Source organism: Chrysemys picta, chromosome 5, assembly GCF_011386835.1.
Source record: "Chrysemys picta bellii isolate R12L10 chromosome 5, ASM1138683v2, whole genome shotgun sequence".
NCBI classification, from domain to species: domain Eukaryota; kingdom Metazoa; phylum Chordata; order Testudines; family Emydidae; genus Chrysemys; species Chrysemys picta.
Window position 1 is genome coordinate 33,379,965 of NC_088795.1, and position 23,907 is coordinate 33,403,871.

Consider the following 23,907-nt stretch of genomic DNA (forward strand, 5'->3'; position numbering starts at 1 on the left):
ATGCCTTCTAAGAGAAAAGAATCAGACCAGACTTACTGAACAAAATATTTCCTTCTTCTGCTGTTTAGAAGAATGCTATAAGACACATACATAATCTCATCTTTGTGCAAAGGGTGGAGGATACCCTCCCATATGATGACCAACAAAAAAAACCCAAAACAAAAACACCACACACCTCAAAGAAGCAGAGGTTCACAGATTTGCAAACCTAAAAAACTTGTGTTATGCTTTAAACTACCTTGTCAGAGATGTTATACTAGGTTTCTGAACATTAAAGGTTAATTGCAAAGAAACACTGAAGCCCATTAACCCGAGTGTGTGCCTGTTACGTTCTCACTGACCAGGCTCAAAAGGGCAGTCACACCTGAACAGCTAAAAACTAACCCTGCTCTTTAAGGTTGAACAGAGTAACGTCACTGGCTTCATCTCTGTTGTTCCATAACAGATAACAAAACTCCATTGGAGCATAGTGCTGGCACATAAGATCTCCAGTAATTGGTGTGATTTTCAGAATCTCATGTACTTATTGAATCCTTTCTGGGCCACTTCCACACGTCATGGAAGTTTTGCCATGACCTGTGACCTCACAGAATGATACATCATTATTTGTTACTAGCATAGTGCTAACAGACTGCTAGATACTTTGCAAGCAGGTAAGATACGGTCCCTGCTCCAGAGAACTTGCAATTTAGACTGAGAGGTCACAGCACAGCTGGCCAGCCTGACAACTAAAGAAAAAAAGAAAAAAACAAAACACAAACAAACAAAAAACAGTTTGCTTAATTGTGTATGCTGAACTCCTCTTACATCTTGAGACACCTCCTGGGCATTCAGACGACACTGTTAAAGCTACTAGTGAAAGATTGGATGTTGCCTTAAAGTAATTCAGAATGTTACAACTGCGCCTACTATTTCCACAAATGAAAAACAAAAATGTGTTTAATACAAAACAATAATAAATGCAGCCACAAAAGAAACCACTTTTCTAGCAGGATCTTTCCCATACACAGAATGTCAGTTTAAATATTTTTTTTAGGAGTTTATGAGCAAAAGCAGAACATTTTTTAAGAGTTAATACAAAGAAACAGGTTTCCTGGCTGATGGCTTTTTCTTTTACAGATTACTGGGGCTTTATCTACATTAGACTAAGAAATTTACCATTATGACATTACCACAACTGGAATTTCACTGCTGACAATTTCCACAAAACATTCCATTGTAAGAAAGGCTTTAGAGAACATATTCCACATATCTGCAAAAAGAATCTAAGCCAAGCTTTCGGAAGTGACTAGTGATTTTAGGCGCCTTACTTCTTTGGGGCCCAACTTGAGATATCTTAGAGGGGCCTGATTTTCAAGCAGTGAATCCCCAGGACTTTCTGAAGAGTGCATTTAAAGGTGCTCCAAGTTGAGCAACCAGTAATTGGGATATCCAAAAGTAGTCACTTTTGAAAATAATCTTGGCCAGAATTTTCACTTTCTTAAAAAAAAAAAAAAAAAAAAAATTGGATGAGCACTCCAACACCCTTCAAGAATACATTCAAATCAATTCATCTGAGAAGACTTTGGGGGGATAACAATGCCATATATTAGATTCAGTTTAACCCCTAAACGTTTTTGTTCTATTTTTAAAGGTCTGTGAAGGAAAAATGATTAATTGAAGCTTCAGTGAAAGTTAGCAGCTGTAAGCTATCCTATATGCACCAAGTGTGCAAAACTATAAAAAGCCCAAGACTGAGCCACCACAAAAATGTTTGTTGGTTAACACTAGCGATGAGTCAAGCTGTTTTGGAAACTTGCATTGAGCTGAATGGAGACTTTGTTCCACCGGGTGCTGAGAGAAAGATATTAAATTAATAATCTTCCAAAGGGCTCTTGTATTCATGAGGAGGAGAAGTTAACAATTGGACAAGGAGTTTAAGGAAGATACAACCTGTGATCCAAACACCATGAGCAAAAGTGGAGAATATGGTGGTAATAAGTGGACTGATACCCTTACTAAAGAGGAGTAAAGTTCATGCTGTCACCCCCATTCATTGCAATGGAAGTCATTGCAGGTATTAAATGTGTATATACACAAACAAACTCCAACAAATCTGACGACGGAGTCAAACCAAGTTACCAGATTACCTTTGTTGTTCTGGGCAGTACCTGATATTTTATTCGTGACATCCCCACCACCACCCACAATCTGTTTGCAACCTAGAGGGGCTTTAATCCCAATCTTTGTTTGAAACCATTCCAAAGAATCCTCATAGCCCTTCATTTGACATAATCCAGGCTGACCTGCCCCTTGACCTGATCTCAGCTACACAAGTTTCTGAAGTGCAACCATCAGTAATTACTCCGACTAGTTCCCTGCCTCTAGGCTAAAATAGCTCTGAACCTCAGCCACTGGATGGATACAGTAGCATCACAAACATAACAAGACTCAAGGAGTCAGAAGTATAAAAATGATACAAGAGTAAAAGATAGCTTGCCTATACTTTACACAGAAAGGAAACACCAAAATGCAATTGTTCCACTGGCTGATTTTTATGTTCCATTGGAAGCCACTGTTAAAATACTATCTGCACTCTACTTGTTTCATGCTGCTGTTAAGAGATATGAAGATACTGTTATTTAATACAACATTCATATGAACTTGCTACAGTGACACAGAATTTAGTGGTACACCTGTTTTGTAGACTACCTCTCCAACCCTATCCCGTTGAAACCTCTCAGACCACTCTGCTTTTCTCAGCAACTGTAGAATATTTCATCTATAATTTATTTTCTTTTTTCAAGCAAGACATATTTATGCAGATTAAGTTATAATTACAGCTGAAACAATAGTCAGTGAAATACTGTTACATGAATTTTTTGAGTGTAACATAGTACCAGGGAACAGGCACTTACAGAGGGGCAAAAGGACCTAGAAATCTATTATTTGATCCCCAACCAAATTAAAAACATTAAATCATTATCAATGAGGCGCACCACGACCTGGGTAGCAAATTCATGTTCAATCCCCGTAGCAGGGAATATTCATGCTTTGTTCCTGAAAATAGAGTTGCTAGTTTAAAAAAAACCAAAAAACCATAACCACCCAATATTTGACAATTTAATGAAAAGTTTAACAAAGAAGAATTTGGAAAATTTCAGCTAGCTCCTCTAGGGGAAAAAAAATTATATATTATATATATACACACACACACACACACACACACACACACACACAGTGCATTGCTAACATAGCAAGTGTTTAACTCTCCCTTGAAAGGAGCAGAGACCTTGTGGGAGGGGATCTCCTCACCTGAGAAAGATTTTGGGGGAAAAGACATCTGTCACTTGGTATCCAATTTTGTCAATTCCAAGAGCAAGTGTTGTGCTCTGACATATCAGAGATTAAAATTATTTTTGGCAAGGAGGATTTAGCAGACCAAGAAAGGGGCAACTCCAAAGACAAGGGAAATCATCCCAATCCTCCCATCAAAACAGTGACTGAATTGTAATGGATTAGCAAATCCTTAGGTTTATGCATATGAGGACTTTTTTTGTTCCAATAAATGTAGTTTTAAATAATGTAGGTGGTGAGGAGCCTAAAGACCTTCAGGAGGTTAGCCTTCCATTGCCACAAAGATTTTACAGGCAGAAACAAGACTTAACAGGTGGGTGAAATGAACGTGTGGGCTGGATGGTGGGTGGAGAGGATGTGGGTAACAAGAATAGAATGTTTTAGCATAAACTAGCTACATGTAGGTATAAGATGATGATCAGGGTCATAGTAATTGCAACTCACCACTTTCCTAGCGGGTATTAGATAGTAGCTTTTTGAAGACATCATGGCAGAGGTGTTGCAAGTTCAAGTTATTTTCCCTCCTCCCACCTAAAAAACATTTACTGACAGTAATAATTTTTATATAGAATGAACACCAAGTATCCTTCTCTAGGTGCTTGCAGAATGAGGACTCTTGACCTGACATGCAGAGATTATTTTAAAGAGAGAATAGAAAATAATGCTATACTCAAAAGGTATGGCAGTCTCTGAATTACTGCATTGAGTTTTGATCACCTGACCTTAAGTAAAAGGTAGCAAAGATGAAGAGGGCCAGACAAGGGCAACAAAGATGGTTAGTGATGCAGCAAGAACTAATGTAATGGGTGTCCACAAAAAAATAGGTTAATATACCCTCTAAAAGAAGAGAGTCACTGGGGGCTTCAGGAAAGTATTCAAAGTTGTGAAAGTCACTGTAAAACCTGATCCAGTCCATCCTTTTGCCCTGCTTCATAACATGACAAAAAGCCACTTAAACAATGTATATGTATAACCAAAAAGGAAAATGGGGAAGGGGAGAGATGTCCTCTGAATTAGGCATTCACTACAGAGGCAGATACCCAACTTGGACAAACGAAGTGGTCTGAAATGGTATGGCAAATCCTATATTCTTGTGCAGAGGAGGTTATGAGGGTGCAGTAATTCTCTTCATTCAAAGGAGCTAACAACTCATTTTGTAAATTAAGTGCTACACATTCAATATCACTCTCCACCTGGAGCTTTATGCAAGCAGGGCCGGCTCCAGTCACCAGCTTAACAAGCAGGTGCTTCGGACAGCCAAGGGAGAGGGGCGGCACCTGTGGCAATTCGGGGGCGGCAGGTCCCTCACTCCCTCTAGGAGTGAAGGACCTGCCACTGAACTGCCGCCACCGATCGCGGCTCCCCCCCAATTGCTGTTGCCGATCGCGGCATCGGCTTTTTTTTTTTTTTTTTTTGCGCTTGGGGCGGCAGAAATGCTGGAGCCGGCCCTGTATGCAAGACAGGATCGGAGCTGCAATAGCATGGGAGACCAAGAGGATACAAGGGGGAAAAAAAGCAATCGGGGCCAGGCCACCAGAGCCAAAAAAAACAACAGATGACCAGTGGGGGGCAGGGAAATATGCTTAAAAAAAAAAAGTCTACCTTATTGCAGAAATTTTCTGCTGTTGCTAGGGCGCAGAAGAAAGCAACTGGTAACTAATTTAAAGGAGCCTGTTTGTCTTCTAGCTGTCCTCTAGTTCCTGAGCAGCCCTGTAGCAACTGGCCATAGCTGCACCACATGGGAAGACAGTCTGGGGCAGCAGCAGCATCCAATCAGATGTTTTTACCAGTCATCCAATGGGTTAAGGGGGCAGACAATAAGGAAAGAGACAGAAATTCGGGGGGGGGGGGTTTGTTAATATGTGGATGAAGAGGATGGGAAAGCCCGAGGCGAACGCAAGGGTGGCAACTTAAAGGCAGGTTGTGGAAAGGGTTGGAGGCAACAACCCTAAATTTGTACTTTGGGGCCCATCAGATGCATAGATTTCAAGGCCAGAAGGGGCCAGTATGAGCATTTAGTCTGACTTCCAGTACAACACACAGGGCCGGCTCCAGGCACCAGCTTACCAAGCAGGTGCTTGGGGCGGCCACTTCGGAAAGGGGCAGCACGTCCAGCTGTTCGGCGGACAGTCCCTCACTCCTGCTCGGAGCGAAGGACCTCCCGCCGAATTGCCGCCGCAGATCGCGATCACGGCTTTTTTGTTTGTTTGGCTGCTTGGGGCAGCCAAAACCCTGGAGCCGGCCCTGATAACACAGGCCAAAACCCATAACTTCTGTTTGAGCCATACCATATATTTTAAAAAGAGACTATATCCAGTCTTAATTTAAAAAAAAGACTTCAAGTTTGGAGAATCCACCCACGTTGCTTGCAAGCTGTTCAAATAGTTAATTACCCTCACTGTTCAACAATGTGCACCTTATTACTAGTCTGAATTAGTCTTGCTTCAGTTTCCAACTACTGGATCTTGTTATGTTTTTCTGCTAGAAAACTATTATACCCCTGAGACACAGCGTTTCCAGCATGGCCAGTTCAGAAAGGATGAGAACCCTGTGGGTCTGCAGACAGTGACATGAGGTGGGTTATATAAGTAGCTTTGCTGTTGGTATGCTTCACAGTCAGGTATTTTTAAAATCGGGCAGAATAGAGTTTGCAACACATTGGCCAGGGACATAGACCAGCATACAAATCAGAGTTTTAAGCATAAAAATAATGGAGCAAAGAGCCGGAAAATGATGGCAACACACAAGGAGGAGGAGCGAGACTTAAGTGCAAGCCAGACCGCAAAAAAAAGATTCCTTCCGTAAGGTCTACATAGGTAGCACATTTTATGATAAGTGAAGCAAGGGAGCATTGTGAACAAAGAATGAAGGGGAAAAAAATTAAAATGTGAAAAATGAGTTGATAAATACTAGAATAGCCACCACTTAATTGGCCAGTTTCGAGTAGCTATTCATTGGTTCAGATTGTACATCATAGAGAAACAGCAAAATTGCAGAAAGGTGACCTGTAAAGGATGTTTTTTGAAAGAGAGTTTGTGCCCTTTTGCAATTATCATGCTACTTGTTTATCAGTAGTTTTAAGATTTAAAAAGAATCTGGCCTTCTTTGGTTTTGCTGGATGACCTCTGGCTGGGGCGGGGAGAGAAGGAAGACTCTCTCAGATATGTTTATTGTGAACTGACACCATAAAAAGACATGCCTTTATTCCATGTGTTCAGTAGGCAACTGAGATAAAAGAGTGATTTAAGAAATAAAGTTTTAAACAGCATGATTAGAAATCATTGCCATATCAACTGTTATTATGCACATAATAGAGAGACCAAAAATTGACTTGTTCTTCAGTCTTCCAGAGTAAGCAAAAGCTGAATGTCTTCTGCAGAACACAAGAAGCCTGAACAAACAGCGATAGGCACTTCTATCAAAGGGCATAAGCCCATTTACAGATCACCATTAATATACTATGAGATTATTATAGAACATAAGATAAGACGATACTTTTGAAAGTAACTATTGACAAAGGAATGGAATGCTGACCAATATGTTAGGCACTAGGACAATGCAATCAACAAGACAATCATTCTCTACATTGTAAATACACAGCTTTTCTAAACTACATCACTTATTGAAAATAGTCCTCATCTATCTAAACATTTATCTTTCATTTTCAGCATATAGCATTAATTTCCAGGAAATGCCCTGCAACTTGAACACCGATTAAATATTTACTTAAAAATCAGTATTTTTCACTAGGGATTCCTTTAGTTTTGTCTAGTCTTAATATAGTTTATATTACAAAAGTCATCAAAAAACCTATGTTAAAAATATCAAGGTTGCAAAGTCAAGCACTCAAGTTAGGAAATGTCAGAAGTAATGTTGCCCATGCATCCTTAATTCAGCCCCCTTGTACATATGTTATAAGCCTCTCTTTAATTATATTTCACACACCTTTTTCCACAGGACCCATGGGCAATCTTAATTTTGGCATTTCATGGTTTGAGTTTGTGACTTTGAAACCTTAACATTTTGAACAAATTTTAATGTAATTTCTTTTTTTTTTAAAAAAGAACTTAAACGTGAAATTATGTGCAATCTTTTTAACTCCCAACTTGGGTCATCAGCAGAGTTTGGATCCTTAGATCTGCAGCACAGTCCTCTGCCACTCGAGAAAAAGGAGTAACTGGTAGCAGTAGTAGGGTTTTATCCTCCCTGTGGAGGAGCCACTGCCAGAGGGTTTCACAGCTATTTCCTTACAGCAGAAGAATGTGGAGACTCAGGACTCCTGGGTTCAATTCCAGGTTCTGGATGGGACTGTGCTCTAGTGGTTATAGACCATTCTGTCCCTGTGCCCTCATCTTTCCAAACTCCCATTTTGCATCTTTCCAACTTCTTCTTTACCCAACCTTCCCCTCCCCACCATGCCATAGGCAGATCCCCTTATTTCAAGGTGGTTTGACCTCAGCTCTCACACCCTTTATCCTGGGCTTTGTTATTTTTATTGTCTCAGGAGCACCATTATCTTAATTTATAGATTGAAACTTGGTCTTCAAAGCAATTAATGGACCAAACTCCAGATACGCTGAAGATTAGGACCAAAGAAACTCGCATATGAAACTGCCTGGGAGCCAATGCAGGGGACTAATGTCCTTCCTCACGTGCTCTTGATATGCTGCTTCAGCACTGCTGCCCAGACTGATTTGCTGAAGTGAGGATGTACACTGCATGCAGGGCAGGAAGCCAGGTACTTTGCTGGGTGCTCTATCCCAAGGATCATCATCACCCCGTGTGACAAAAGTGCAGCTGCACAGTGGCATATTTAGAATATGTAATTCACCAAGTTATGCTATTTTTTTAAACAATGTTGAGTACTTCTAGCCAGGGCCACCGAGAGCGGGTTCGGGCCCCGGTGGAAACATTTTTTTGCCCCCCCCCCAGCAAGGGTGTACTGGCTAAACAGGGCCAACAAGGGGGTGGGGGGAGGGAGAGAAGCCGGGCTCCGATAATTTGTACCGGCTTTCCCCCCCCCCAAATCGGCCCAGAAAAACTAGCCCAGAAAAACTACATATGTTTACATTATCAAGGCTGTTGTGATTCAGTCTGTCAGCAAACTCACTGACATCTCCAAGAGAGGTGCAGATTTCTTACTTTAAGCTTATAGGCATTAGATTTAAAGCCTAACAATGACCACTAAGTACCTTTTCAATGTTGTTGTACCAGATACACCTAGCTAATATGCTTATCCACTATGGCTAGTCATGTCCCTATGTTCAAGAAGTTAAGAGGCTGCAAGTTTTGTATACTGTATATAATTTAATTGGTTAGTAATAAAGTGTCTTGATAATCTTTAGACATTAAGGTAGAAATATTTTCAGGGCTGTTATTTTCAAAGCCTTGGAGTCCTACAGTTTAGGATAGGATGGTTAAACAAAACCCCCTCAAAACACTAGAAGCTGGTCCAGCAACAGACAAATCACATCAGGACCATAAGAGGGCTACTTCTGAAACTCCTGGTGTTTTACAATGATATCTGGTATTGAAACACTGTGGGGGAGTAAAGATGAATTTGCATTAATCGCTAGGAGATCCTTTACAGATTGCTTGTGCCACATGATCTAGTGAACAAAACAAATTTAAAATCAGATGCATCACAAAACATACTTTGCTCATTTATTTTGTAAGGTAACATTTAAGTTCACAGCATAGCATGTTATAAGTGTTTATATACAGCACTGTGCTATATAAATATTGTTAAAATAGTAAGGATTGAAGAATTCTGTAATGAGGTCTCATTACTGAGAATGATGTGAGATTAGTAATAATATTCTTTTTCTTTGAACAGCAAGTTGTCAGGTTTGTGGATTAGAAGGGCTATTGGTTTAAAATATGCAAGAATTACAGAAATTGGAAATATTCCCCAGTCCTGCCTTTTGTCCCTGCTTACAATGCAAAAATTCTTGTGGCTCAGAAGGGTGTTTATGCAGACTATGTTTATATATTTGGAACATCTGAAAGTAACAATTCTAGAGATCAATATACAAAAAGCCAAAGGAGCAAACTGCTAACTGCAGCAGCTGCTCAGTGATCAGTCTTTGCTTTTACCAAGTCTTCTTCCCCGCAATGCCTTCATTACTATTAATCATTTTATGCTGCAGAAGAACTCCTGGAGAACAACCAGATTAGGGCCCCATCGCACTAGGAATTGTATAAAAACTGACAGTCTCTGCCCCAAAGAAATTGAAATATATAAAAACTCAACGTAATAGGTGCAAGAGACCCCCCCCCCCCCGCCACAATGTTGCTAACTTCAACAAGGTGCTAGCAGACACTGGTCTTTTTACCACCATCTACATCTGCTCGGAGTCTGCCACGGAATACATGTCCGCTTGAAGCAAAGTACACAGCCTTGATTATGTTGAACATGATCCTGAGACTTGTGACACTGCACAATGTAGTTAACATGCTGGTCACATACTATACGAAGGGGAAAAAGAGAACCAGAGGGTCGGTTTATTGAAATTCAAGACTTCTGTAGACACTGACCCTGCATACACTCAGTGGGGGGAAAAAAGTTTTCAAACTAACTTTGAGTCCAGTTAAATCGTATTAACAGATTTATCCAATAATATGCAAATTTGGGTTTAAAAAAAGTCTTAAGTCTCATCTCTAAGTGATTTGACTTCTCCGCTGATGGAGTCTGCTAATGACTGAAGATTTAATGCATCAAGTCTTAGCATACATCAGTTCAGACAATATAGTCATTTATTGAAGGTAAAAAAAGTCATCTCATTAGACATCCATCATTGGATATGGTCAAGATGGTCCAATGGCTTTAAATAAAATATTCATTTTAAACTGAAAAAAAAAAATCCTCTAAAGGTATAATGATTACACCCAAAGCAGCAGTCTGTCTACTAAAGCTCCAATAAGATTGACGATGCAAGCTGCAGCACATCTGGAGGTAAAACATCCGCAAGTACTTGAAATTGTTGTGCCTCCCGTGGAATAGTTCTGCAGAATTTAACAGAAATTAACCCAACAGGGCCCTACTGCAGTTACTCCATTAAAGAATTCTCTCTTTTAGACAGGTTATTTGAATTTTCCTACAGAATTTTATAGCCAGGATTAATTTTCTACTAAATTATACAAGAATTTGTAAGAACTGCAGAAGCCTGTTGAAAAGATGTGGAATTTGAGAACAGGACTTTTCTATCAGAGCCCATAATTCAATTGTGACAAGAATAAGATGCAGATTTGATTTGATTTGTAAACACATCTTAATTATGTTTATAAGAGAAGAACAAGAAAAACTCTTCCAAATTAAGGTACTGTTATATGTAAAGGGCATTCAAATCTACAGGTAGAAGATGACTCGTAACCCACACAGTATATATGGTAACTGACTCTGGCTAATACCCTCTTCAGATGCCAATTGAAAGACTAACTGAACCCCAAGCTAGCTAGCTATATCTGCCCAATGCTTTTACCCAGTGTCAGCATGTCATCTCTCAACCACATGCACAAATATGAAATGCTAATGGAAAGTAACAAGGGAAGTCAATGGGATTAATGTGCTTAAAGTTAAGTATGTGCTTACATGCTTTGCTGGACTGTGGCCAGAACACTCCGCATCTTGCAGAATAGAGCACTTAGAATCTTCTCTAAAACTCGCTCCATTAACATTTTCATTTTACATGTAAAGGAGATGCTTCAGTAAGAGTTTTCTGTGAGTATCAGTCAAGCACTGAATATCCCTGACACATACTGGGCAGATCCATGAATTTGTTTGTGCAGGGAAGAGAGCAAAGCAAAAGAGAAAAGGAATGGTTTGAGGAGGAGTCATATGCGCACGCACACATGTACATCGCTCATATGTGGAAAGATCAGAATTTTTGCAACAGTCTCCAAATGATAAGGAAGGAGTTGATTGAGGCTTGCTTAACAATTCAGCCGCTCAGACTTTGGATAGACATCTGAATGATGACCTGCTAGCTAAGTGTTTGAGATTCGTCCACCATTACTAAAAATACATCTCCAGGATTTATCAAGTTAATTAAGAAATGTTACACAGCTTCAGTACTCAATAAGTCAACTTTACAGTACTTTGGAAAGTGCAAACTTGCACTCTCTCAGCATTACTGAAACCAAAAGGTCTTAATTGATCTTAGCATCTGTTTAACTTGCTGTAGGATTCCATCTAGTATACTATGTATCCCCTCCTCTTCCACATTGACCAGATGAACGCTCAGGGGTATTAATCCTGAGGGTGATCTGGACTGCTTTTCTAGTCACTGTTGCTTAGGTTTTACAGAGGAGCCCAAACTGTACTTCAGGCCTGCGACAAAATGGACACTTTTCCTTCTACGTTTAGGCCTTGACTATGCAGGGGTGGGGGGGATGGGGCGACGACAACCAATGGCTTTGACTCTCATAGGTCTCAGACTATTTTCAATCGCTAGGAGCCAAACTGTTTTTCAAGGCAGGAAGAAGGGGTCCAGAGGACCCATGACATGCATTAACTAAGGATCATATCAAGCACGGATTAAGCCTTAGAAGCCCTGACTCCTCACTGCTGGCAGTGCACACTCCTGCTGCTTGAATGCCATACCTGCATGCTAGACCATGATCTGCCCCATCAAGCACCTAGAGGGAGAGGCATGAACAAACTTCACAAGCTGAGACTGCAGCAGTGCTTCTCCCAACCTTCCCCCCGCCCAGTCATTCTATTCTCTTATTCCTGAGCTCCTGACTCCAGCTGGCCAAAGGGCTTTAAAAAAACCACTGTTGGTATACACAACACAGGTGATAACTTACATTTTATGTAGGCCCTTCCTGTCTGTTGCTAGGCTTTATTTTTTATTCAAGAGCTGCCTTTTTAAATTTAAAGGAGAAAAAAATATTTTATAAAAGTTTGTAGCATTAAACAATTCTAAACTTTGCCCACTGTAAAGTAATCCTGTATATACTTGTCTGGCATATAAACAATACAAAGGTCTTTTTGCGATGTTTAGTTTTTTAATTTAGTAATCAACACTACTAGATGTACTTCTGTTGTACACAAACCTACTAGCATTAATAGATAATTGCAGACCAAATTCAATCCTACAGAACTCTTTGGAACATTATAAATATGAATTATGTTTTTTTTTTTTTTTTTTTAAAAAAGGACTTCTGAAGTTCACCATTATCCTTCCATTACAAATGGCTCTTTCAATTTTTCATGCAATTAGCACCTTCCCCTAAATATGTGAAGAGGATGGATGATTTTCCATCATAACTGCTTTCCTTAGTTGTTTATATACAAAGGCCATAATATCCTCTGGGGAGAAAGAGAAGCATTATATTAAGAGGGGCACATTGCAAAACAATTTATCAGACAAAAATTAGCATGTGTCAAAACAGCTTTTTAAGGCATTGAACTGTTAATATTTTTTTTCCAATCTCTTCAGATCACGCAGGAGGTCACAAAATATAAACTTCAATAAGGGATATTCTTGCTTTAAAACATTCTCACACTTATTCCTCCTCACTAGATCTGGATTCTCACATTTATTCTATACATTAAAGCAGCACCGTTACCACCACAAGGAATTTAGGGATTCAGGATTTCTCTCAGCTCTCATTTGTTCCAGGTTAAAAAGTTTAGCACATAAAAGGTCTTAGCCAGGCTGAGATTTGAAAGAGAAAGAAAAAACAAAACAACGTACAACCAGTCCAGTTTTAAAAAAAAATCTGAACAAGTGAGAAAGTATTATGGATGGAATAAAAGTGCGGTGCCTGCTTGCATCTTTCCATCCCTTACAGCCTCTACTTATATCTTGTTTTGACAAAACATGAAAAGATATTTTAGGTTGCACAGGAAGCTAGAGATATTTGATTGCTTGTGGAAAAAACAAGAAGTAACTGATGGGTGACCAGAGCCCACAAGCATGGAAGGTCTATCCCATCAGGAAACAGAGGAGCAGCAAAACTAAGACAATTACGGAGTACAGGAATCACACACACACGATGGAGGGGTGCAATTCATAGAAAGTGCCAGCGCGACAGGCTTGGAGACTTAAATCTAGTCGAAATTTCACCTTGTTACTCTGCCAATAAGGTGTCCCACCATGAACCCAGACAGACCACCTTTAGTGGCAATAATACAGTTCACTTCAATACTCATCACCAAGTCTCCTAGACCTCTTCTATACACGGAAGGGAGTCTGCATTAGATGAACCCCCGGGTTCAGACAACATATTTCTTGTCAGACTGAACTCTCATCTGTCAGTGTCCTTGGTGGTCTTAAGAGCCAATCTGAACTGGTTTTTTTAGGGGTGGTTTTATCTTTTTTGCACTGTAAAACTGTATTGACACCCACTCATTTCCCATAGGCCACTGCATAGCTGTCACATAGCAAAACATTGATATTGTGGTAGAGTCTGGTGGCCAGCCAGTGTAGAGCCCCATTGTGCTAAGCGCTGCACAGTCAGTGACCATCACTATCCAATAATCATTTCAGTTGGTACTACCAATGTTAGCCAGATTTGAGCCAGTGACTAGGAGTGACAGGTTCTGTCCTATTAACTGGAGATAAAGTGGGGGAGGGGGGGAAAGACGAGAGCAAGGTGTCTGCTTAAATATTACCGAGATACTCTTGCAAAAGGAACAGCATCCATCCACAGAAGCTATATCACAACAAGAAAAAAAGGTCTGGCTTTGAAAGAGTCGAGCTGCTAGGCAAGCAATTAGGAGCAATAATTATTTGAGGTCTGGTGCAACCATAAACCAAAAGGCAAGGAAGGGGTTATGCTGTTGAAGAGCAACATGGGATTCGATAGCAGCCTTCAACTACCTGAAGGGGGGTTCCAAAGAGGATGGAGCTCGGCTGTTCTCAGTGGTGGCAGATGACAGAACAAGGAGCAATGGTCTCAAGTTGCAGTGAGGGAGGTCTAGAGTGGATATTGGGAAACACTATTTCACTAGGAGGGTGGTGAAGCACTGGAATGGGTTACCTAGGGAGGTGGTGGAATCTCCTTCCTTACAGGTTTTTAAAGTCAGGATTGACAAAGCTCTGGCTGGGATGATTTAGTTGGGGACTGGTCCTGCTTTGAGCAGGGGGTTGGATTAGATGACCTCCTGAGATCTCTTCCAACCCTAATCTTCTATGAACCTTCCACCAATCTTTTTTCAGCACAAATTGGCAGTGTCTTTTTTAATGAACATTTCAAAAAGTTGAAGCCAGGATCCGGGGATACATCAGATCCTCCCATATTCCTCAGAGAAGGATGTTCTATAGCCTACCATTTTCAGATTTCAGTGGCAGTTCAAGATTTAGTTCTTATTTTAAGAAAAACACTCCAAACTTAATCACACTGCTGTGTGTGTGTGTGTGTGTGTGTAAATAAATAAATAAATAAATAAATAAAAATAAAAGCCACCACACCTGAAAGGGAGGGGAGAAAGCCTTTCAGTTTACTCTATGCATTTGACAGCACTTTGTTGACTAGTCAGTTTCACACTTTCCCTAGGTTATTTAGCATTCAGCAACAAGGGAGATATTTAAAAAAAGAAAACATGCAATTATAAAACCACAGAAATAAGGAGGGGGTCTCAGACATCTGAAACTAAATCTTGTCAGTCTTAACATAAAGGTAAAGTTGATTAGCTGGAACAGTTTTGCCCATTCCCAGCACAAAGAGCCTCTTGCCCTGTAAATTTATGTATACTGGTACCCATTCACTCACCATGTTTCATGAATTTGTATTTGTACGCCTCACTCCCAGTCTAAAAAAGAAGCTGCTTCATAAATCTAAGGATTCCAACACATTTTCATCAGCTACCTTGTGTCAGCATCAACACGACAGCACGCCATGAAAAGCAGGCAAAGGAATCAGTTAATCCTTCACATGTTGCCTCCTCACTTGAGGATGAAACTGGCAGGAACAGTTGATGCTGAACTGGTTTTTAAAAAACAGTTTTAAACTAGTTAAGGCTGACACTAGTTACAGTTTGCCTGGTTGCTGTGGACCAAGTTTTAAAACCATAATTGGATAGTATAAAACTGAGTTCTTTAGAGGACTAAAATCCCCACCACAACCACTGAGGCTAGGCATATTTAACTAGAGCCAGTTTAAGGGCTTGTCTACACAATTTTTGTACCAATCTAAGTACAGTAACTCCTCACTTAACGTTGTAGTTAGGTTGCTAAAAAATGTGACTTTAAGTGAAACATGTTAAGTGAATCCAATTTCCCCATAAGAACGAAGGTAAATGGGGGGGTTAGGTTCCAGGGAAATTTTTTTGCCATAAAGTACAGTACTATAGTTGGGAGATGCCCCCGCCTTACCCCACACAGGCACAGCCCACTGGCACTGGAGACAATGAGGCAAGCAAGGAGGCTGAAGGTGCTGTAGGTTAGGAGAAGCACGTTGCGCAGCAGCAGTGGCAGCTTCCCCTACTCTGCAAGCACTAGGGGTGGAGGGCTCAACCCTTGGCCCACCCATGCCACCCCTTCCCCCAAACCTCCACCCTTAACCTGCCTCTCCTCCCCGCCCCTTTACTCCGCATGCCACGTCCTCGCCCCTCTCTCCCTCCTCTGCCTCCTGCCTGCGGCAAATCAGCTGATTTGCGGCATTTGGGAGGCAGGGAAGGGATGAGGGGGAACTGCACGCCAAGTCCTCACTCCTTCCCCCTCCCTCCTGAACACCACAAGCCAGCTGATTGCCGCAGGCAGGATGCAGGGGAGGAGGAGGAAGGCACTGATCTGCAGGGTCTGCCGGCAGGCGGGAGGCGGCGTAGGGGTGCTGATGGGGGGCTGCCATCTATGGACAAAGCAGGCAGCCAAACGACGTTCTAGTGAAGCATTGCACAACTTTAAATAGAGCATGTTCTGTAATTGAGCAGGGACGAAAGATCGAAACAACGATAAGCGAGAGGACATTAAGTGGGGAGTTACTGTAGGTGCAACCCCCCTTGCTGTGGGCACAAGTACAGTAGTATAAGGGTTTGTCTACACTAGAAGTGCTACATTGGCACAGCTGCATTGATGTAGATGTGCTGCTACATCGCATCTGCTGAAGACTATGCGGACGGGAAAGCTCTCCCATTGGCATAATAAAACCACCTTTGCAAGAGGCAGTAGCTATGCCAGTAGGAGAAGCTCTCCTGCTGACCTTGCTGGTGGGGACAGCACTCTTACGTTGCTCAGGGGGGAGGTTTATTCAACACCCCCCCCCCCCGAGCGACACAGTTATGCTGACATAAGCAATAGCGTAGACATAGCTTTAAAGTGCTTGCTATACCACCATAAACCCTTTATACCAGCATAATTGCCCATGCTAGGGGACTGCATCTATTTACCCACGTCATTTTTACTACCAGTTAGATAGAAAAACTGCATGCAGCCAAGCCTTAAAACCACTTCAGCTAAACTATCTCAACACACTCTTTTCTCTCCACCACCCTTCTCTCCTCCCACACATACTTTAACAATTGCTGCCTTTTGTAGGACAGCAGGCAAGAGACCAATATTCTACCTAAATCTAGTAGAACAATGCAAGTTAGATCAAGACCATTCTCCTCCTATTGGAGAACTTCTCAGGTTTGTAAATTAAGTTCTGGAATCCCAAACAGTATAATCCAACACAGAGGAAAGACACAAACAGATCCTTAGAAGTCTACATTATTCAATTGCTTCAACATACCAAAAAGGATACACCCTCCTCAGCACGCTATTTATATGTTGTTTTTTGAAGGAAAAGAAAAGCAAAGAAATGCTGCCTCCGCCACAAAACTAAGCAGCTAACCTCCCCCCCCCCCCCTGCAAAAAGTAATGTTATATACATATAGGGGGACAGCTTTGCCACCTCAGAAAACCCAGGCCAGGTGTTTTATGCTTTAGACTTCAGGGTAAGACCAGGCCAACTCATCTGTAGGCTCACTCAGTAACAAGATAAAGGATTTCAGTTAGGTGCTGAAGCTTTTGCTGTGAGAGACGTGGGATGGAACAGTGCTAGCACGCAGCAGAGGGTCACTCCTACTGGAATGCCTGACCTTTCCCAGGGCTTTGATCATGCTGACTCACAGTGTGAGATAACGAGCCCTCTGCAGAATCTGGTGGTGTTTAAAAAAGAAAAGAAAAAACCCACACACAGGCCACTGCACACCAGCAGCTTTGAGGCCTCATGGTTTTACTGCCAAATACTTACCTGTGTTTCCTGCACTCTACCCAATCCCCTGCTTTCCTTTCTAGATATTGTTTCTAGACCTGAACTTTAAACTGACCCAAAGTTTTAGAAGTCCAAATGGGAACAGGTTAGCCCCATCTTCAAGCCCTTGCTTAAGATTGGTTTGTTTAAGTGTTAGAGCAATAGTCACACACACAAACCTGCATATGGGCTGAAGTCTTTATCCCCACTTCCATTTTGAATATTTAACCCATATTTATTTATTATATATAGGGCTGCTATTAAAAATGATTTACATCTAATTTATCGGCGTCTACCTCAGAATGGCTTATTTGGAATAATTTAAAATTAACAGCTATGGTACTAGGTTAGTAAAGTATGAAACATCTGGAGCCCTGGGTAGACTGTGCTGAATATTGTATGTGCTAATTAGATCAAATCTTGAATCATTTTCTTTAATAAGACCCAAATCCACCTAACACCTAGCTTATTTTTGGCTATTTTTTATTATTGCTCATGCAATTTTAATAGGATTTTTTTTTTGTTAAAGTTGGTTACAATTCCTTAAATGGTATGTTGTGGACTGCATTGTCTACAATGGTTTTACCACAAACATGGGTCACTGAGCAGAGCTCTCATCTGCTGCAGGCAGACTGAAACTGTATCTAGCAAACCTGGATGTTATCCTGGTTTAATAAAAAGAGTTGTAATCAGTCATGTTGTCTTCCTCTAGGAGGTTAACTATGTAGATTTCAGATGCAAGTTTTACTTGAGGGCAGGCTCTATGATATGAAGAAAGTCTCTTTTAGCCTGCTGAAATTTCGTGTGTATACATACTAGTGCTCTCATCTCTTAATTGGGTTTTGTGAAATCTTCAGGCTAAGAGGGAGGGTTGCCTATTAAAAGTGTGCTCTGCAGAACTGGATACAGAAGTGTTACATACTACAGTACCAGGAGAAAGAAAGAGAACTCCTCCTAGCGTACTGTTCAACTTTTGGAAGAACCTTTCTTCTTCATAAAAAATGAGGAGTCCTTGTGGCACCTTAGAGACTAAAATTTATTTAGGCATAAGCTTTCGTGGGCTATAACCCACTTCATCAGATGTATGGCGTGAAAAATACAGTAAGCAGGTATAAATATAAAAGATGGGAGTTGCCTTACCCTATTCACCCCTTCTTGTCAACTGTTAGGAATGGGCCACATCCACTGTAAGTGAATTGCCTCGTTAGCAATGACCCCCTCACTTGGTAAGGCAACTCCCATCTTTTAATGGGCTGTATATTTATACCTGCTTACTGTATTTTTCACTCCATGCATCCGATGAAGTGGGTTATAGCCCACAAAAGCTTATGCCCAAATAAATTTGTTAGTCTCTAAGGTGTCACAAGGACTCCTTGCGGTTTTTGCTGATACAGACGATCACGGCTACCCCTCTGAAACCTCTCTTCATGTTTCAGAAGAAATTTTCTTGAGCGTTTGAAGAAACCCTTATGCTGCTGCTTCTCACCCTGGTTAGAGCTATGCTGATTTTTTGTAAAGGTGCACTCCCCTGGAACCACAGGTGGATTTCTGTACCCTTTCTATTCAAGTTTCATGGAATAAAGATTTCATAGATGTTCCAGAGCTGAATCTCCTCACAAGTCCAGGTAAAGCCATCGCCTGGAATTAATACTTCCTTCAAATAGCAGTTATTATACCTAATCAGATAGTGATCCAAACTGTAAGCCTTTGAACCATCAAAGAGATGATGTAACAACCCCCCCACACCCAAAAAAAAACAAAACAAAAAAAACAAAAAAACCACCAACTTGTTCACCCCTCCCCCCCCCCCCCCAATACTATGATCTGCCATTAAGGACACAGTGGAGTTTTAGCCAGACTCCTATGCAGAATACATGTTCGCTTTTACATTTGATAGAACTATCCTTCTCCTGTGCTCCACATGGAGTGATGCAGCCTAAAAGCTTACGTGATGTAGCCAAGCACAGCTATTCCTACATCTACTATAAATGCAGTCGAGTTTCATTTTTAGTTAAGGGGTGGGTGTGGAGGCAGAAAATACGAAAGCATGGACACAGACTACCCTGGCATTTTGGACATGCAGGTTTATTCTCCCTATTTCCCTTCTCCCCAAACCAGCTGCTGCAGCTATCATGAGGCTCACCCTCTCACCAGGATGCTGGAAAGCTGGCCTCCAAGGCAGTCATTAATCTCTGTTAACCAGCTGAGAGAGTGAGTGTTGCTTACATAGAGTCAGCGCTCTACCCTCCAAAACACCACTGGCCTCTCCTACAGCCATAAGACAGGCCCCCAAAAGCCCACAGTATACGATGTAAGCCACAAAGCTACTGCCCAAACGAGGTTTCTTACGTACCAGGGTAATGCACCAGTGCTGCTAAATCACTCGACAGGCTAAAATAGCCTCACCTGAGAAGGGATGAGCAAAAATAATGCAGGAATGTTTTATCTACATTTTGATGAAGCAAGCTTTGATACCATGGTGATGAACACTATAGAAAACCCTGTGGTAGGTAGATACAGAAGGCAGAGGTGGATGGTGTTTCCAATGGTCTGGATCAGAGATGGGTTTCTCATAAGTTTGGAGAAACAGGTACTTGTAGTGTAGGTATCAGATACATGCAGGTCATGCACATGAAGAGGGAAAGATGCAACATTTACATGTAATGTATAATTTTGATCTTGCTGTTCAGCTAATTCTTAGTTTTGACCCAATCAGGGAAGAATTGGGAAAATGGACAGACACTGGTATAATTAAAAATCAAGGGTGCATAAGTCTTAGAAAGTTATAAAGACATGTACAGTTGTAGTTCGTTGAAGTGATGATGTAGCCAGAAAGTGTGTTTCATTTAAGTTTCACTGTAAACAACAGCGTGTCACTCGTGTTCCAAGATTAACTAACTGTACTTTCCTGAGGTAAATGAATGTTTAGGATTGAGTTATGTAATATGCTGTAGAGATCTCCCTCTTCAGTCTGCACCATCACTCAATCCCTTTCTATCTCAGCTTCTTACTGATCTATTCCAGTTACTGCTTTTTAAAAGCACTAGCTGTAAAAGAGTAAAAGCCTATTGAGAACTCTTATGTACACATGTCTGCATCTACACAATCTACTAATAGGATGGTAGGGTCTCAGATATAGAAGGAAATCTATATGCAGACACTAAAATGTTTGGTCCACCAGAGATACTGTTTATGTAAACATTTGGGGGAAGAAAGCCTGTCCAGCAGTGTGTTGTTTATGAATTCTACTCTCAGTACAGTATATCAATTAGGTGGTGTGCCAATTAATTATTTTTTGTCACTGGAGTGTGAAAGCTGATGCATGTGTGCCCGAAGTTGATTGCATGCTGCAGTGGGGCGAAATTACAATGCTGTGGTCCCCTCTAGATGACTGGTAGCATTTCCTGTGTCAACTGCTGTAGGCATGCCAAGCATTAGGTTCCACTCCCCCATGCAGTCACAAACACAGACACAGTAATGGAGGATTCCTTCATTAAGGCTGCTAGAAATAGAGGTGTAAACCAACCTAGGCAAGAGTACTTTAGCAATTATAACACAATCACAACAGTTCCTAACTCAGCCCTAGGGACTTGGGACCCCTCCAGACTGTCCTCAGGCTTGCATTCTCCTGCTGTGGTTACTACTGACCTCCCACCAGCAACATTCTGGATCTCTGCTCAACCTTCTTCCATAGCCTGCTCCCCCAACTCACCCATTCAGTACGCAGTCTTGAAAAGTACGTTTAATTAAAGTCCAGGCTGTCAATTAACAGAGCCAAATTCACCTCTGACATGAACTAGAGCTGCATCAGCTTCCACTAGTGGTGATTTAGCTCTATTGTGCTGGTTATTTTTGTAATTCAATACATTTATTTCTGGGTGCAGCTGATCAGACTTTTCAATTTGAAAGAAAGAGAGGACCGAGCTTCCTTTGGCATTGCTAACTGATCTGAAAAGGAAGATAGTGGGGAGGGGAATTGAGATGAGTAAAGAAAAGACAAATTAAAAAGTTTCCTATAAAGAAGTAGTTAAGGTTTGGTTTAAAAGTAAAGGATTGGTTTGAAAGTTAACTACAATAAAGGCCCAATACAGCAACTCTCAATCGATATATCTTCAGGATCTTGGGACAGCTATACAGGAGATTTGGATTTCCCCTATTCCTGCACAGCAGCAATAGTCCCCAAGAAGTCTAACTGCACAGTAAAGCAAGATGCATTATAAAGAGACAGTACTTCAGTCAAGTTTTGATAATACAATTTCTGTAATACATGCCGTACAAACACTTTATGCATACAACTGCCTGTCACTCAGAGTTCCACTCCATCAGGATACAAACGGATAGAATTTAAGAGCATGGATGTATTCAAGGCAGCGTAACTACACAAACTTTTGCTCTGAGTAACAGTAGGGTTGTGAGAAAGACATGCAGAAATTCAGAGTTAAAAACTTAGCTTATTCACACTCCTGTGCCATTCTCAACCAGCGTCACAAACTTAGCTTTGAGTTTTCTGGTTTTTCACCACTGGTCTCATACTATTAACATTTCAGTCCATGGTTTTCATTTGGCATTGAGGTACTATGCCCTACATAAAAGTAACACTTACTGTACATAAGGATGCTGTTGACTCTAGTGTTCATGTGCATTTCTTTAGCATTCAGCACCATAAGGAGGAAGCAGTTTGGATTTTTCCCCCCCAATAAATATAGCATATGTATAGTTAGGGTTTTAGTAAATCAGTTCACTGTGATTAATTGTGCAGTTTTCAGAACAATTTCAGGTTTCAGTGATACTTCATTCAGTTAAAAGCTACTGTAACTGAAGAGTGACTTTCAAGAAAGTCATCCTAGGACTGTGGACTGCTCACTACCTACTAAGAGACCACAAACTGGTGTTTACTTTAAAATGAAAGCAGACTGACTTTTCGTGATTGTGTCAGGGCTGTCACGTTGTTAATTCTTGCTTTCAATGCACTGCTACTAGATGCTGCTCAGTGTCCCAGCTCCAAAAGATACTAGTTCATTTTGATTTGGGAGCATTGCTTGTGTTAAAAGTTAGTAAACTAGAATTAAGGTAATTTCTTCAGTAGAAACACTATTTAATTCAACTCACAGTCAAGGTATGCATTTCTGATTCACTACACACTGTGCAGAAATTACAGAACTGAAATCTGCTCACCACACGGTTGGTTGATAGAGACTCCAGTAATTTAATTAGCTGATAACTGAGAATCTCAGAAACAGGCTGGATCAAAAAGGGATGTCACGTTTTACTCACTACTGGGTATAGAAACACAAACTGGGGCTAGATCACCAAGTTTTCATCTGAGGTGCTTTAACCCAGCCACACCTAAAGCAGCATTATCTGAGGATCACAAAGGAGCATTAATGACTGCTTTTTAAGTGGCTTCCCATGATGGAAGCTTCAATTAGTTTTGGAGTGTGCTTTTTTTTGCTGTAGGATGTGGAACAAGGAGAAAGAATGGAAGTCAAGAAACATGGCATTACTACACTTTTTTTTTAACCTTTGTTTAAGTTGAATGTCAAAGTTAAATGACCCCATGATGATAATGTCTTTCTTTTGGTGTCAGATTAAATCATTTTAAATCAGGTGCTTCTAGTCAAGACACCTCTCATCTTGATTCAAACCAACTAATTATCCAGTTATTCCTAGAGGCCTCCAGGATGGTGGGGGGAGGTGGGAACCCTCCCCCACCCACCCCTTTCAAGACTTTAAGATAACATTTAAAAAAAAAAAAGCAGGGGTCATCAACTCACGTTCCCCTCATTTGCAGGGTCTAATCTTACAAACACAACTTGTCTTAGTCCGACATTATACCCCAAGCTAAGTATTTCCAGGATCAGACCCAAGGATTTTCAGGATCAGGCCCTCAGTTTGTGGTGTTTACAAAACTTTTTCTATTTGTGGGGCAAATATAGTTTTTCTATATAATGAATTAATCTCAGAAGGGATACTTGCATAATTTTGTGCTGCGATAGCACATAATTCAAGATGCTGCTGACAATTGATAATGACAATTACAGCAGCTAAACAACATGGGTGGGGGGAGACTGATGAATGGGAAAGATATTTCTAAAAAAAAAAAAAATAAAAAAAAAAATGCAGAAATGCACACACGCACCATGATCTACAAGACGCTAATTTAATTTGTGATGAATGGAGTTAAGTTTTGAACAGGAATTTGGGGGGGGGGGGGGGGGGGAGAGAAGAGGAAGGAACAACTAAGCAGTCCCCTGACATTTTGAATTGCTTAGAGGTGCTGTAATTTAATGCCTTCAGCCTGTCATTTTCAGAGATCTCCAGACTGTCACAATATGGACCACAACTTCATACAGAATGCCTTGTGGTCCCCTCCTTCCCTCCCACCCC

General features: G+C 41.0%; 1 protein-coding gene and 1 long non-coding RNA gene across 11 annotated transcripts in view; one reads left to right on the forward strand and one right to left on the reverse strand.

The window, feature by feature from the left end:
* LEF1 (lymphoid enhancer binding factor 1) overlaps nt 1-23,907 on the reverse strand; it is a 112,456-nt gene that overhangs the window by 60,242 nt on the left and 28,307 nt on the right. The gene's annotated exons all lie outside the window — the stretch shown is intronic.
* The window catches only part of LOC122174663 (uncharacterized), a 63,138-nt gene that overhangs the window by 12,493 nt on the left and 26,738 nt on the right, over nt 1-23,907 (forward strand). The window contains exon 1 of one of the 2 annotated variants that reach the window (XR_006176769.2): nt 5,205-5,911. The exons of the other annotated variant lie outside the window; for it this stretch is intronic. This is a non-coding gene — a long non-coding RNA (uncharacterized LOC122174663). Of the gene's footprint in view, nt 1-5,204; nt 5,912-23,907 lie in introns of those variants that run through there. 2 annotated transcript variants of the gene reach the window in all.